The following is a 15,212-nucleotide window of genomic DNA, read 5'->3' as shown; positions in this document are numbered from 1 at the left end:
CCATCATGTCACAATTGTTTTCTGAGACTCTTCACAATGTCATATGAAACAGTGTCCAAAGCCCTACAATAACACAAAATATGTCATATGCTTTGTCTTTTATTTCTGCAAGGCTTTATCTTAACAAGAAATTACATTGGTTTCTCACATTTACTCTTTATACATCTCTCTAGGTCATCATTTGTTTCCCTGACCCCTGAAAGGTCTTAAAAACATTTTTCACATTTTAATGTTTTACTAAAAATTGATGTTAAGTTAAAAAGACCACAATTCCCAGAACCTATTCCCCTTCCTTCTCCCTCCATTTTTAAAAACAGGCACTCCATGGTTTTCCAGAATGATCTGTGTAGGGAGGAGGCATGACAGTTAAATCTGGAAAAGTTCAGGAGAGAAGATAACATAGAAATGAGGCAAGTTACAGTCTTGAATGGAATATCTGGCTGTTTTGCTAGAGGGTTAGATTGGAAGAGGCAGTGAAATTAAAACGTACATGCAGACTTGTTCACTTCCTACCTAGTGTACATGAACAATATCCCAATAATGTCTGAGTATTTTTCTCCTTTTCTATCTTGTAAAATACTTAATGAGAGATCAGTCAAAAATTAAACATGCAGAGCCTCTGAAACACTCACTTTCTCCCTTGAGAGATCGCTGTGCAAAGGGCTGGCTGATCAAAGCACCCTGATCTGTAACAGAATCAGTTACAATCACTTTAATAATCTCTTAATGAGGCTTTCCAAGAAAGCTGGCATCACAGCATCTCCACCATTCCACCCTCAGTGTTGCCCTATTCAAAAACCCATCATCAGAAGATATCTCTTTTCCTCAATTAAGCCATTCAAAAACATGGACATAAGGAGAATGAGTCTTCCCAGCTAATAATATGTTTCGGGTTAGTATCTTCCTACCCTGCAATACAGGCCTTTTGTCTTCATTAAGGATTTAGAATGGGAAATATGCTCTTAGTCAAATTAGGAAAAAAAAATACAACCCACGCTCCTGTGGCAGACCACATGAATGGCAGCAGGAGGTAGAGCACATTGGAGGCAAGCAGCAGTGGGAGAAAGGAAATGGGAATCAGCTCCTGCTATTTAAAAGTCACAATCTGAAATGCCATCAGATGACTTTTCTAGCTGCCTCTCCACCAGTCCCTGCCCCAGCACTCGTTGCTCCAATGATGCAGCCTAAATTCAAGGACTAGAAGTTGTGTAGAAACTACAACCCAAAATTCAGTGCAGAGGAAGGGTTCACCATGTATCCCACTGTAATATACTCCTGTCCAGTGGCATCGAGGAAAAATACATTCTGTGAGGCTATAACACACAGCCCTTGAATGAAATACTGGAGAGATCATATAGATTTCCTCCCATGTTGTTTCAAACCCTCTACAAATGAACCACCTTTCAGAAAATCCTGGTGACATGCCTTCTTTAGTCTCTTACCACAAATTTGGAGGTTCATTGTCCTGACCTTGGCATGCTTTTGTGTACACATTAAAACTCATGGTTTTTATACCAGAACTATTACAGGGTAATGCCTACATAATGAAGAACCATCTTCCACGTAGAGACTCTATTTGTTCAAGCGGGCTTTGAAAGGAGCACTGCCATCTCACAAGTAGACAGTGTATGCTGATCAAGATACGAATCTTCAAGCTAACTCGCAATAAAAAACATTTGGCTCATAACATGTAGTCATAACGTCACAATCTACACTTTTTTAATATGTAGGATTGGCTATGATAACCTCTTTTGTATTACTGCAGCAATATCACATGGACTGTACTGAAAGAAAATTTTGGAGAAGGCTGCAACACTTTCAGTATATCAACGCATATTATTTGGAGGCCTCTGTTCCTTGGTTAAAGGCTGTATTTCATTTGCCTCTCCCCTCACTATACTATATATACATACACACAAACACGTATACATACATACACATATATATAAAACCCATGGTCAGCAATTTCACACAATAGCTTCAGAACATGCCAAGTTTATGGCTTTTCCCGTAACAATAGAAATAAATTCTGAATTAAAACCAAAAAAAGGAGTATCATATTGATCAGTTCCAGTGTCAGATAAGAGCCAGGCAAGAGAGAAATGTTACAAAGGATCCTTAAGGCACATGTGCTCTTTCTCCACTCCTCTAAATATACATACCTATAATTGGAAGAGAGGGGTCTGAACTATCCCTGAGGGACAGAAATAAAAATATACAGTTCAAAAGGCTGGCAAGGTGGGGGGGAGAAGCCTATATGTTTAACCTCAGTTTCCTAAGGCAAGAAGCAAAGTAAATCTTACCTTGACTTAAACATCACAAAACAGAATCGAGCCCAACAATTGCAGAATTATTGAAAAACAACAACAAAAAAAAAAGACACGAAAATCTGAAATGAACTTTTCTAGTCCATTTCCCCACCAAAGCAAGGTTGTACATTTTTTTAGTGCTTTCTGAAGTCTAATTTTAGGTGTCCCAAATAATGTGGCTTTTATTATTTCCCTTGGGAAGCTCTTTCCTAGTCAAATAACTCTTCTAGTTCAGATTGCCTGACACGCAGCCTAATTTCTCCTTCTCCTAGTTTGATCCCATTTGCACTCCACTGCAGATGACTCTACCTTGTTCCAAGCAAAATAGTTTCTACTACTGCTCAGCATCAGCTTTGTGGAATATAAGCACTATAATTCAAAAGTACATTTGCAAGGACTTGTTTTACTTTTGGAGTTGTTTTACTTCTCACAAGGCAGTGAACTTTTCATCAGTCAGAGAACATTATTACTCTTCTCTGATCTCAAAACAATTGGTCTTCTTTTGTTCTGTTGGTAAGGATAATTTTGAACCTGGTAATTTCAGGTGTCAGAGTGTTCTTTGCATGTTCTCACCACGTGTGCTTGAATAGCAGCTGGGTTTAAGAACAAGTCTGCAGTCATCACTGTAAGAACTCAAGCTCCAAATTTCTGAAGGCCCAAATAAAGTCTTCACCCAGACTTTAATTTGAAGAGTCAGACAAGACAGAGGAGGTGCCCATCTTTCTTCTTCATGAACTGCTCTCTCAGTCTTGTGCTGGATTTGCCTATGGGAAACTCAAAACCTCTGCCTAAGCATTTCTGTAGCTTTGGTCTCACTTTATTCAGCTACGAGACATGCACAAACTCCAAGTGCTTCCCAAAGGTCTCATCCTGAAGCATCACCGCCACAGCCTCAGTGCAGGGCTCACTGAAACAAAATCCTGCTGGGAGCAGAGATCCACACTAAGAAACAGTGGATTTTGGACAGTAGCTCACATGTCTCCTGCCACACTGACATTCAGCAGAACCACCACAGGTATGCTTGCAAAAACTATTCTAAAGTACCTTCACCCATCAAGGAAAGGGAAGGCAGGAAACAGCTGTACCTTTAATTTAGTACAGTGGGGGAAAAGACAGAGGGAAAAAAAAAATCACAATTATTTAAATGTGCATAATATGCATTTATGCACTAAAACTACTCTAAATAGGGGTATTTTTTAAATGGCCAGAGTCCCTAGGTCTTTAGGTGGTATAGCCATTAACATGAAACAACACAGTTGGAATTAAAATCTGACCGTTATAACCAAATTGGAGAAAGGACTGCAAAATAACAGATTCATTACTACTGGATTTGCAATCACTGCAGCTGCACACTCTGAAGTAGGTAATTCACCTTTGGGGAAATGTACAGGCTTTCTTCCTTCAAAGGAAAAGCTGGGGGAGATATTTCAAAGGTGTGCAGGAGAGCTTATCTATAGTATTGGTCTTACTTTCTTGATTAAAAACTGAAGAAAAAAGGTAGACCACAACCTGTTTTTATCTTTTAAACAACTTTTATATAATCAAATATGATTTCCTGATTAACTGTACTGTTCTGAATGATAGCTTTTAAGCCCTTATATTTCAACAGAAAAGTCAAATAATTTCAAAATTACCTGTGAAAAAACAGCATCAATAAGCATCTGCTCAACTTTCATGATCTCAAAGGTAGACAATTAGCATAATTGTTTAATTAGCAAATTGCCCATTTACTCCTGCGAAACATCACTGAAGAACAGCTGAAATCACTGGCAAGAGATCTCCACAGATCTTTTAAAGACAGTACAACACATGCAGATATAGGGAGATTAAAAACAGAGAACAGTAGATGTGTGTTACACAGATCAACTTTCCTGCTGTCACTATCACACAATTGGAAAAGACTCGGAAAAAGCCTCTGTTTGGAACGAGCTGGTCTAGATTCTAATTGCAAAATAATCAAACCATTTAATATTTATGCATTGGATGCTACATTTTTTTTCTTCTTTTTAGAGTGTGAATGACTTTTTGGGTTTAGAGAGCCCAACAAGAAAGAATCAAGGTAGAGCCTCTGAATATCCTGTCTCTTTTTCATCCTACAATGATAACCCCATTCACAAATTAACTGATAGTCTCTGCTGCATTTGAGACATTTAAGAACAGTACAGAAGTGTCAAACTGTTAGAATCTTCATTTACAGCAGGAAGGCGAATACCATATACATACTCATCTTACTCTATATATATATAGACTTTCACGTGTATATTCCCACAGCTGACTAAAACTCCAGCCTTTCACCATCTAACAGTTGTACATCAGAACTGTGTACAACTTGAGAGAAATTTCTGCTCTCAGCCACCATTTACATCACTGTAACTTAAGGCAGAATCTGACTTTTTCAATTCCATTGGAATGTGCAAACCTTAAGGAAAGGCTCTTTCTCCATTAAATACCTGATGAAACACTTCTAAGCACCATTTGTCTTCTACAGGGTCTGTAGGACTGTCTCACAGCATGCAACAGTATCCTGAATTTAAGCCAAGGACTGTAAGTTCCCCTCAGCTTGGACTATTTCCACCAGGCTTAATGCAGTTAAGGGCTGCTTCCCCTTTCTGCCTGAAAAAAAGCCCAGCATGACTCTTATTCTGTCAGAAGCCTGATAAAATTGCCACAAACTGTCCAGGGCTGACCCAGCAGAGACTACAGGATTTTGAAGACGCCTTGCTTCCATGTGTGCTGTGGGCAGATCTCTACTGGGTTCCCTGTGGTGCTGAGGCCAGAAATTACAGTGCTATGTCTTGAAAAACCTCCCTTCAGAGGCAAGGCTGCACAGATGACTTCACATCCCTACATATGACTATTTCAGGGTGTAGCTTCCTCTGCTCCATGGGGATCTGTCAGAGAAGACTGATTGTAAGGGAGCAGAACAAGAGAATTCATCATCCTCTTCTAAATAAGGACCAAGAGAAAAGAACAACACATACCAAGAAGAAATATGTTGTGCCTGTAGTAGTGTTAACCTGAAGTTAGAGAGCTCAAAGACAAATAAGGTAAATTAGAAGTAATTAGGACTTGCACAAAGACATAACTTTTCAAAGGAAACAATCTATACAAAGGGTTTCCTTGAAATTAATACCGCATCATCCACACAAAGACAGACATGGCTTGTTTCACTGCCAGCTATACAAACAATGGTGAATTTGATATACAGCCATTAGCAAAGTTAATCATTGGCCTAAGCTAAAGAAAGTGCAGCTCAGTAGACATTCAAGGTCACGGCCACATTCTGAAGACAACTGTTTACTCTTACACTCCTCAAGAGCATCGGTGTGAGCAGCACTTGATCTCTCTCTGTAGAAGTAATTTGATGTTTCAGGTTAACATCTGCAAATTTTGCAGCCTCTGCTAAGAAGCTAATTGTATGTTTTCACATAATTATTAATGATCCATTCCTTTATAGTTATTAATGTATTTCTTGACTATCACTTTTATAATACAGAGTTATTTGAAAAGTATATCTGTACACAGAATGGTTTCCACAAAAAAAATCATCCAAACATTGTTTAACCAATTCCCTTAACAGAAGAAAGTTTTGCTTTCTAATTAAGTAGCTAGCATTAAAATGGAAAATGCAGACAAGGCAGTATTCAGCAGCTTGCTCTTCTACATTTGCTACAAACAGCTCAAACCTTGTTTTAAAATGCCAGTCAAGTGAAAAGAATTTGCAAATATGGGTATTGGAAGACTAGAGGACTTCAAAAATCCAGTTCTTAAATAATTCTGAAATTTCCACTTTCAACCACATGATATTTTATCAGAGGTCTGATTTTCACAGCTTTACATCTTGAAATGATAAATTTATAGAAACCTGCATGCATGTCATGTCAGGCTGCTAGCTATGAGCTTAAAAAAAATCTAATACTGACAATGCAAGAAAAAGAAATTTTGCAATTTGACATGCACCATGCTTTCCTACAACACAGTTTGAGGCCCCAACATGGACTGTGGTCACTGTATGTGCTAAGGAGAAATGCCCTTCACAAGGGATGTAAAACACAACGATCTGGTCACCTGCAGGAATAATCAGGGAAATCTTCACCTCAAAGAAAGAATGGGAAATTTTGATTCCAGTTTTCAGTGAAATTGTAATTACTTATTTCCATTCCAGTGGTAAAAATGTTAGCCCTAATGGCCTAAAAATTTGAACTATAACTTCTGAACATTCATTCTCACTTTCATTGCCCTTTTCTGTCAATCCTGTAGAAGCTGCTGTCCCATTTCAGTGACATAACTGATAGCTTCATCTCAGATGTTCTTTACACCAGGGTAAGGCTTCCATACGTACAAGTACAGAACTATAAACTCCTATGTTATTAAGAAAGTCTTGCTATGCTACCATAACATTGCATTTTTGATAGTTTAACTAACTCATTGTTCTGAAAAAATAATATGCAATATGTTCTTATACTCCTTTAAGTGTCAAAGCTGATATCAAACTGCCTATGTGCATAAAGGTGTAAATATCTTTCTTGTACAGAAAATTGTTAGCTGCTTTTAAAGGAAGTGCACAAAGTACCTAGCTTCAATCTTACATCCATTTACTCAGGACAATGATTTTACTTTGTACAATGAACAGCAAATTGCAGTCATTTGTAACTGCAACAAAAAAAAAAATCCTGATAAAAGATGTTTTGATTTGTAGGCCTAGTTCTGAATTGCTAATAAAACAAAGTGCTGAGAAAAAAACAATATGAGTTTATTAAATTAAAGTTTCAGCCCTTTGACTTATTAAAGGTCTTCACTGGTAATTCCTTGGGAAAGGCATTATATTTAGAGAGGGAATTGTGATTGATACCTACCTGTACACACGGCATAAGCAACGAACATCAGGGATTCAAAAATATTCAACTAACTTTGCTGCCTGATGAAGAAGGAAAATTATTCTAGTGATTAAATGGAAATAGAATTTTTTTTTGCATTTGTATCTATCATAGGCACAAAGGAGAAAAGTAGTTTTCTTTGAACAGCTCTCAAGTATACTTGCAGAGCAATCAGAATCTGCTACCATCAGACCAAGCAAGTTAAAGATGAGGACTCACTTGTTTCCATGAATTCTGGTGTCAAGTTTTATGCTGGCTTTGGACTTGAGCTTTCACATTACCCAGCCTGGATCTGGCCCATCCTCATTCTTTATTTCACTTTGTGAATATTTCTCCCTTTTCCTAGTGGTTTACCAGTCTCTCCATTCCCACTCTAAACTTTCTTTGCCCTTGCCACCATTCACTGCACCTCTTGTCTTCTGTTGATGCGAGGCAAAGCAAGAAGAGGTATTTCATTTAAAAGGTTTTGCCCTGGGGAAAGAAACACTGCACACGGAGCAAAAGTAAGTAACTCTGAATGATGATACTAAAGGCTCAGCACAGGCTACTAGTACTGAGAAAAACAGAAGAAATGCAGAGCTAGGCTGATCCAGCTCTGAAAAAAACAGAAAAATTTGATTCTAGGAGATATGAGGATGTACATCCTGACTGGTAAGAACTGGTAAGTATTAGTGCAAAGGTACAAAGCTCCACCTGATGGACTGGATAAAAGATTGAAGTATTGGAGAAAAACAAGCGGGTCAAACAGTCTGGGCAGAGGAAAGGAGCAAAGTAACCACAGCACACTCATTTTGCAACTACTCCAGGCCTTTGCAGCTCTTGGTACAGTCTGTTCAGAGCAAGCCCAAGTACCCCCACATGGGACTGCATAATTTATCCTACTGTTCAATCAATGTAAACTCATGATCACTTGATCCAAGGATATTTTTTACAATCCGCTTTTGCATAATTTCCTTGCTACTTAGTCATTTCAAGGCTAAAAAAGGCTTTCATTCTGCATTAAATGCCCTGTTAGGCCCCATATCTATCACTCACACAGTACCTTATAGAGATAGTCCCCAACCCCTCTGCCCATTTACTAATCTAGGGGCTAATCCATCTCTTATTTTTATAATGCCAAATTTTCCTTTGTTTTCAGTAGAAGTGAGATCAGTTCTTTAGGGTTTAACTCTGAAAATACTGCAGGATATACGATCTGCAGCAACAGAAGTAACATCACTTATATGTTAAGTTCACACTCACATAACTCACCAATAAAAGCAAATTTCTGTTCAAATCCCAGGCAGAATTTGACAGATATTCTTGCAGTAATTTACATATCCCCAAGAGAAGCAAACATTCCCTCTGAAAATAAATTGCTAAAATCCCAGTCTGTTTTCCTGATATATAAGCCTGGCTTATAGCCTCATGATTTTCTTTATGTGTCTACTCAACTAACACAGCAGATCTATAGATTTTGAACAGATATAGCATTATTTATTTTCTTCTTTAGCATATAAAAATATGTAACTGACTTGGACAAAAGCCAAAAACCTGCCAGGACTATTTTATACACATCAGTAGTGCTGCTGCATACATATTTTTCTCACACACAAAACGATGCCAGTTAGGAAAGCAGTAACATAATAGCTTTAAAACAACAGGGTACAAAAGAGGAACAAAAGATCCCAAGACCTCCTTTATGATTGCAGTACCATACTCGGTTCTCCTCTTTTTTCTTTTTTTTTTTTTTTTTTTTACTTATAATGAAAAGAGGAAAACATGATATAGTAACTAGAAGTTAAATGGTACAGCAGCCATTTACAGACCTGTGCATGGCTTGTGAAAGGCACCAACACAAAGGGGTTACTATCTCCAAACCTATTCATTCACTTCCTTCATTTTACCCCTCTCTTATGAATGAAGCAGAAGCACTGTAATTTCTAGCCAACACGTCCATTTATCAAGGCAGGCACAGCAGTTGCCACCAGGGTAAATGGAGGATATAGAATATCCATTACACAGAAGCTGCAGAGCAGACACAGTTTGTTTAGTTTTCTTAGACACTTGTAAGAGCAGGGTCAAGACTGAGCAAGCACTTTCATGCTGAATTTTCTGTTCTTATGCTTAGTGAACTTAATCATGTCGGGACTTTTGGCCCAGTTTTCCCCCACTTTTCACTTTAGCACTTACCCTGCAGCTATAGCATAGCTTCTATGTTGCTCTGCTCTGCCTGGGCTGACTGCAGACAGACACCATTCACACCACAGAGAGTTATCTATCTATTTGTAACAACGGGGAAAGATGATGCAAGGAAGAATTAGGCTCTCCATGCATGATCTTATTTGAGAGAGATATTTCTGGTAGTGAAATCCGTTTCAGCTGTTGTTTCAATTACCACAGTATGAAAACATGCTTTTAGCATCTTGTGAAAATCCTTTAGCTGTTTCACATTCTTTCAAAGCAATCAAAGGCAGCTTTACAGCTGTCATATAGGTAATACTGAATGAGTTAACTTCACGATACTCAGAAGTCAAATTAACGTGGGTGCATTAAAAAAAAATTTTTTTTCTGAAAATACAGTTTCTTTCTTTCCAATCTGGAGGCCCCAAGGCTGTTTTATTCTGTTTGCAAATATAGCACTCTTTATATCTCTGTTCATCCTGGCTACGAAGCCACCAGACAACCCTGATGCAGAATGACCACAGATAAAAAAGCAACTGTGAAGTACCATTAAGGTTTTGCTACTATATGCCCGTTTTCAGAAAGCTTCAGTCCCTCAAAGACAGTGACTACTTTGTGTAAGAACATAGACTAATTGAGGAAGATCTACAAGAACAGTGTTAAAGGCAGCCCAGAAAGCTGCATCTCAAAACTGCATAGCAGCCACTGGTAACTCAGTGTAATTTGAGTACTAAAGACTTCTAGATAAAAGACTTTACTGGGTATCTCACTTGATTATTATGTTTATTTAGATACTAATTTCACATACACTCTGAAGAAGATGGGAATTATTTTTCTGGTGCAGCAGAGCCTAGTATCATTTCTCCAAAGCCTCAACTTCTCATCTGTGATCTCATTTATTAGAACTTAAATGAACTGCATAAAATTCACACATATGCAGGATCAGTAACTTACAGGGCAAGAAAGTTGAGCTGAGCCTGACCAGTCTCACCTACTTTGCATGACTGAACAGAGCTAGTCCCAGTCACAGAGCACAGAGAAGAAAAGCTTCCACAAAAGCAAATGTGTCTGAAAAAATAATGTAATTATTATAGGTGAGTTATGACAAATAAACAAAGAGATTTTATATCAGTCCCTGTTTTGGCTCTCTTTGGAGCTGAAATATTTTAAAATATTAATTATAAGCTTTTTAATACTTAACATAAGGGGTTTTTTAAATGAAAAATAGTAAATTGTGTTATTCTACTTTGGAGTTCTCAACATCTGTCTCTTAAAATGTGCAAATATTTTTCTATTTGTTATGACTAAGTTATTATTTTCTGTTCAAGGTCTTCTTTTCAGAGGACAACAAGTTTCCCAAAACACAGACCTCATCAAGCAATAAAATTACTAAGTATAAAGATAACAATGCTAATAACTATTAGCATCTGGCTATATCCTGTTAGGACATTCAACAAACAGTGCTGACTTTTATGGTGTGATTGCTGAGATGTGACCATGCTATGTTTTGATTTACTGTTAAAAAGCCAGCTATCTAAATACTTTCTGCAAGTTCAGATTTAGTAGTCATTATGTACAGACTCCAAACATTGACTGTACATTCCCCTACTGCAGTAACAGAAATTGAGATGTTACAGGATTTTTATTTATATATATTTCCTCTTGTAGGTGTGGAAGGAGTGAGAGAAAAAAAGAGGATATTGCTTTGTATTATACTACATGATTTGATAAATACAGTCATATGTTGCCCTTTCCAGTGCAGTACAATCACAGAATCTGAATTTCAAGTGCATCTCAATTATTTTCAGGCATAGATCCAAACCAGCAATAACTTGAGTAATGCAGCGAATGAATTAAACATTGCATCTGCCCCTAAGCAACCAAAGTCTGTATGCAAAGCTGGTCAAACTATTTATACACCCCCGTCTTTAGAGAACATATATCCTTTATTAGAAAAGGCCAATAAAAAAAGTTTCATACTTAAATTGCAAGCCCCATTCCGTAACCTGCATTTTCTACAGGAAAAACATCAACTCCCACAGCATTCTTTCTGGTTATGAGTCTAACCCAGATTTTGTCATCATCATCTACAGCAAAACAGCCAAAGCAGTCTATCAATTAAAAAACCACTTACGCAATCTGCTTTAAGTGTCCCACACTGAGCTCCTCATATGTTATCTTGCACATGGAAGCCGGTACCTGACAGCAGAGCAGACTCAACCTTTCCACCGCACGCAGGGCAATGTCCCGTGCGAGCCGTGGGTGGCAGCAGCGCCCGCACCGCCTGCGCATTCCAGCCGGGACACTGCTTTGGGTCACAGGTTCACGCAGTGAACGGGAACCATCCCCACGCACACAAGTGCCCAGCAAGTGTCCCAGCTCCCACTGCCAGCACACAGTAAAGCTGCATTCATTTCCTTGATCATGTGCCCTTACGGCTTGGCCTTCAGCACAAAGCACGCGAACTGAAGATGTTAACATAGATTATACAAACACACGCTGTGAAATAAACAGGAACTTGCACTGCATGTACAGATGGAGAAACTGAAAACACCGATTGTATCGGGAAGCAGCTGAACGACTTGATTCATGCAGCGTGCACAGTAACAGGTATCATCACTGCAATCGCAATTTCAGCAACGTGTCCCTGTCTGATTCAGCAGGAGCACTTGAAGACTTTAGCCCATAAATCCAGACTGCCCCAAGACCGTCCTGTGCGGAAATCATGAAACTTTACCATATATCAGTTTCCTCTCCTAAATCCGACTTACTTTGCTATCTTTCAGAAACCTCACTTAGTAATAGTCCACTTTCAGAACCAAACAAAACAAAGGCACGCAGATCTCACGTGTCCTCCCTATTCTCAAACTCCTGAATTTCTTGAGCGGCACAAGCCCAGCCCCCCTTCACAACCCCAGAGATGCAGGCTGTCACATAACCCATCATCTCCTATGTCTTTGCAAACTCCGAGCATATCCAAAGAGAAATAAAAAATCCGCGTGCTACCCTTTATCAACACATTCCCTGTCGCTCTGAATTAGCGCCAGCAGGCTGATGAGAAAGTCGCTAGATTTTAGTCTCAATTTTATCCATGTTAATTATTATTAAACCTTTAAGAGCTTCTTCCCAACGTTTCTCCAGCATTCCCCCTCCAATATGTACACGAGTATTTAATACACGGTACTTTTCAAAATCCCTCAGCCCAGTTTTTTCGGCTGACCTATTGCAGCACATCTACTTCAAGGACGAGAACTAGGAAAAAAAAGAAAACTTCTTGCCATCCACCACCGCCGGAAAACAACCCTCTGCTTGACACAACAGAGGAGCAGCAGCGCGCACAGTCCGTGCCTGACCTCAGCCACGCTTCCTCCTCCGCCGCCGGTAGTACCCGCATCCCAGAGGCGCGGGTGTCGCGGTCACCCCGTGCCCTCGCTGCCCCGCCGGCCGGACGCTGCCCGGGGCCCGGGCCGAGCCGCGGCACCAACTTTGCCCGCCGAGTCGTCTCTGACCCCGCGGCACCGGGGAAGCCCCAGCCCCGGCCCCGGCCCGGGCCCCAGCGGCGGCCGCGCCCCCGCCCGGCGCTCCCGGCTGGCCGAGCTGTGAGGGGAGCCGGGGGCACCGGGGACCCCCAGCCCCGCCGCCGCGCCCACCTGCTCAGCGTCGGTGCCGTCGGGGCCCGGGCGGCTCCTCCCGGGCAGAGGGCGCCAGGTACGGCGGCGGCCGCCCGTCTCCCCTGGCGGGGGCGGGGAAAGGAGGGCAGGGATCTTAGGATCCTGAGGGGGAAAAGCCCGCCCCGGTCTTCATGAGGGAATAAAAATAAATATATCTTTTTAAAAGTAGCAATTTAACACACATGCACACACTTACACAGCCCGCCCACCCGCGGGCCCCACTTTCCACCCCCAGCCCTGGAGCGCGGCGGCTTTGGTGCGAGGGTGAAGTCCGGCTGCAGCCCGGCGCACCCTCCCACATGCTGGAGCCTCGGCAGAGCCAAAGCTATTTTTGAAAGCCCACGTGGGCTTTCAAATGCTGCCCCATGGCACGGAAAAAAAGATGGCACTACCCAGTCCCCCTGCCAAACCACTTCTTCCCTGCAGTGCCCTGAGGGCCTTGCCCTTGGAGCTGGCTGGGCATCCTTGGCTTTTGTATGCCTGTTTGTGCACTAGGAAAAAAAAAAAATCTTGTTTTCTTCTGAATTTATTCCAAGGCTGCTTGAAGATGGGAATATTAAGGTCACGCCCTAATGAGCCTTCCATATTTCTGTCAGGGCAAGGGAGTTGCAGTGGAGCAGCCTCCCCAGCTGGAGGAATGGGGCACCCCGAGTTTGTCATGTGCGAGTGTCTCAGGAATGATGGTGCTGATGAATAACTTAAAAATCATAATGTGGGCTCTGGTCTGCCCAGCAGCCTTTGGATAGTGCTTTCAGATGGCTGAGAGGCAGGCCCATCTTCACTGGATTTCTCTGGAGCACCTGTTTAGCTGTAGAAATGTAAAATGGTGTTTTTCATTGCCTTGTTTGCTTATAAAGCAGTCCAGACAGATCAATGTCACTTGGACCTGAACGATGTCAGGAAATGTCAGCCTGAGATTGGTGGAAAGTCAACAATGGGCTGTTGTGGCGCTTCTGCTCAACAGGGCAGGGGCACAAAAATCTATGCTCTAGATCTCCATGTCTTGTCTGTCCAGAGGTGTGAGTTTGATTTATTATTCTGAAAATATCATCTTGATTGCTTGCCAGACTAAATAATTTTTAGTCCTAAGTATTTGTCCCAGTTGTTTCCACAGCGGTCAGGGAGCTCCAAACCCATTTCTAGCTGGTCACTTGTTTGAACTTCAAAGCACAAAACAAAGCCAAGAGTGTCATTGGTAGTGCTCCAGAAAAATCAAAATGTCAGCATTTACTTTAAAAAAAATAAAATATATAATACCACATTTGAAAACTGCTTTCATTATTCATGCAAATTAGTCTCAGCTGAGACTTGATTTTAGATTGCTAATGATGAAATTAACTTTGTCCACCTTTTGGATTAGATTGAAAAAGAACTTCAGAGGATCAGGCTGCAAGAGCTGCAGGAAAAAAAAAAAACACCTGTTTTTGTCCTGTTTCTTTCATTTAATTTCTTTCACTTCCTAACAAGGTCCACATAATTTCTGTAGAATGAGTCCAGTGCAGCAGCAACAATTTCTACCTATGGGGCTGGACTGACCTAGTATAAAAGTTGCACACAGGTCTGGTGTGAAACAATCAACTTTTCCTGTGGTACACAATTTGCCCACATATAAAACACTGAAGGAGGTTCCACTGCCTCTTGGCTAGGTACAGAAACTTGTCATGCATTATATTTATTTCAGAGAATCCTACTGGATTGCATGCCTAGGAGTTATGAAAGCCTTCTCTTTCTGTTTTGTCTTTGGGAGATGTAGATGAAAAGGAAAGAGGTGCTCCCTTTCCAGTGCTGAATTGGAAGGAAGGTACTGGAGCACTAGATGGCAGTGGAAGAGGCCAAAGAGTTCTGCAAAAACTTCAAGGAGTTCTGTGAAGGCCAGTGCACTGCAACACTCATTTCTTCTGGTTGTCCACATGTAATCTTCCTCCTCCTCCTCTCCTGCTTGTCTTCCTCCCAGCTGTATCCAATATCACAGAAAGGGTAATGCAGCAAGGACAAAACTTACCCTACAGTATCATATAGGATGTGCTTTTCCTGGGTTTTATTATCTACCAATTTAAGATTATTTGAAGTGCTTTAAATACTGAAAATTTGCCTCAAACATATTTGTAGCTAACATTGATATACTTTACAATGCATAGCCATAAATGCAATCTTATTTTCCATACATTCTGCCTTTATAACTATTAAAATTA

The 15,212-nt window shown here is 40.5% G+C and overlaps 1 protein-coding gene across 5 annotated transcripts in view; it reads right to left on the bottom strand.

The window, feature by feature from the left end:
* The window catches only part of WIPF3 (WAS/WASL interacting protein family member 3), a 37,563-nt gene extending 24,210 nt beyond the window's left edge, over nucleotides 1–13,353 (bottom strand). For 2 of the 5 annotated variants that reach the window (XM_038127346.1, XM_038127350.1), the window contains exon 1: nucleotides 11,484–12,583. The gene's annotated coding sequence lies outside the window, so the exon portion shown is untranslated. Of the gene's footprint in view, nucleotides 1–11,483; nucleotides 12,584–12,702; nucleotides 12,827–12,999; nucleotides 13,131–13,216 lie in introns of those variants that run through there. The other 3 variants (XM_038127349.1, XM_038127347.1, XM_038127348.1) reach the window with 3 other exon arrangements.
* Nucleotides 13,354–15,212: the final 1,859 nt, after the last annotated feature.

The sequence above is a fragment of the Motacilla alba genome, chromosome 2 (assembly GCF_015832195.1).
Source record: "Motacilla alba alba isolate MOTALB_02 chromosome 2, Motacilla_alba_V1.0_pri, whole genome shotgun sequence".
Classification (NCBI taxonomy): domain Eukaryota; kingdom Metazoa; phylum Chordata; class Aves; order Passeriformes; family Motacillidae; genus Motacilla; species Motacilla alba.
This window is presented reverse-complemented; position numbering and strand designations above follow the sequence as displayed.